General features: G+C 26.0%; 1 non-coding gene across 1 annotated transcript; it reads right to left on the bottom strand.

Moving 5' to 3' along the window:
• Positions 1-1,378: 1,378 nt before the first annotated feature.
• Positions 1,379-1,451, bottom strand: TRNAT-UGU (transfer RNA threonine (anticodon UGU)). Its single transcript has one exon. It is a non-coding gene; the product is annotated as a tRNA-Thr (tRNA).
• Between the last annotated feature and the right edge of the window lie 626 nt (positions 1,452-2,077).

The following is a 2,077-nucleotide window of genomic DNA, read 5'->3' as shown; positions in this document are numbered from 1 at the left end:
CACCTTCACCTAATTCGCCAATGTAACTGACTACAATGTATCAAATCAAATAAGAACAGATACTAAAGAGTTAGACCCTTCTTTGATATAGATTCTCTATTCCCAATTTCTTTTTAATACGGAATACGTAAAATAGCGTACAGGGGATGAAAATCTACCTACGGATCTATCATACATGAATAGGAGAAAAATAAAATTTCCGAATCAAATCCCTTACCCTGTCTTCCTTTACTTAACCTTAACTCAGGTGAAAAGGGAGCAGAACCCTTGTTTTGTTATTTTAGTTAGGTTTAAGTCTGACGAGAATAATATTCTACGACAAGCAATTCATTTATTTTCAAACCGACCCATTTCCTATCTATTATTTGATTGACTAATCCTTTATATTGTAATGTGTGAAGGGTCAAATGCTTTGGTAATTCCTCATGGGTGGATGAATCAAGATAATTTTGAATCAGAGTTCTAGATTTTTGTTCATCCCTCGCTGAAATAATATCTCGGGGTTTGCAGCGATAACTTGGTATATCTACTGTACGACCATTAACTAAAATATGTCTATGGTTAACTAATTGGCGGGCTTGAGGAATAGTTGAAGCCATACCTAATCGAAAAAGGATGTTATCCAAACGCATTTCAAGTAATTGTAGTAAAACCTGACCTGTTGACCCTTTTGCTTTTCTGGCAATACGAACGTATTTAAGTAATTGTCGTTCTGTAAGGCCATAATGAAAACGCAATTTTTGTTTTTCTTCTAAACGAATACGATATTGAGATTTTTTACCGGAGCGCGATCGGTTTCTAAGATCGCTTCCGGCTCTAGGACTTTTACTAGTTAGTCCCGGTAAAGCCCCCAGACGGCGTATTTTTTTGAAACGAGGCCCTCGGTAACGCGACATAAAGACTCCTTATTAATTTGAATTTTATTGAAATTTCATAAACCTAAATTAAAACTGAACTAAATGAAGCGAAATCGACTGAAGGATTGTACTACAAATATTAATGAGATGAATTGGATCAATATCCATACTTTTTTGTATTGTATATAATGTATATTGTATATAATGTATACAAAAAATAGAAATTAAAATAAAATATATATAATATATAAATATATTAAATATAAAATATATATTAAATATAAAATATAAAAATTAAAATCTAAAAATTAAACCAAAAAAAGTTTCCTTTTTTTTTTTCTTGATTTATTCTGCAAAGATCTAACTCCTCCAATTTTATTCCTAATTGAAAGTTTCTACGACATAATAAACGGATCGTTGACCTTTGGAAAGAAAAGGGGAAAAAGCTTTTTCAATGTTCTTTGATTTCAAAAAAACATTATCAATCATGTAAAAAAGTAAAAAAGCAAACAAATAGAGAAAGCCGGCTATCGGAATCGAACCGATGACCATCGCATTACAAATGCGATGCTCTAACCTCTGAGCTAAGCGGGCTCAAATAATAGAAATTTTGTATCCATAGGAATTCAGCAAACTATTACGATCTTATCTATTAACTATCTATTAGTTATTCATAATTACTATGAATTATTAATATGAATTATAGACTAGAATTTAGAAAAACTAGAATTTTAAATTTTAAATGCCATATTTATGCCATACATAATTTATGCCATATTTAATATAATCATATTTAATATAATGATATATAATAATATATAATAATATATAATAATGGTAGATTCAATCTAATATTCAATCTAATATTGATAGAATATAATAATTAAGAATAGAATAATATAATTCTATTTGATTATATTTTAATCATTCTATTTGATTATATTTTAATCATATTAAAAATGATATTTTAATTTAATCATATTTTAATTTAATCATATTAATATTTAATAACATTATATTTAATAATATTAAATTATAATAATATTATTATAATTTAATTCTAATTTTATTATAATTATAAAAATTATAAAAATAAATTATAAATATATTTATAATTTTTATAATTATTTATTATTTATCTCTATATTATATATTTTTATTTTATATTTATTTTATTATATGTTATCTTTATTCTATTAGTCTATTCTATTTAGTATTCT

Source organism: Durio zibethinus, unplaced genomic scaffold (genome assembly GCF_047325235.1).
Source record: "Durio zibethinus cultivar Kanyao isolate XHJ-2024 unplaced genomic scaffold, ASM4732523v1 HiC_scaffold_160, whole genome shotgun sequence".
Classification (NCBI taxonomy): domain Eukaryota; kingdom Viridiplantae; phylum Streptophyta; class Magnoliopsida; order Malvales; family Malvaceae; genus Durio; species Durio zibethinus.
This window is presented reverse-complemented; position numbering and strand designations above follow the sequence as displayed.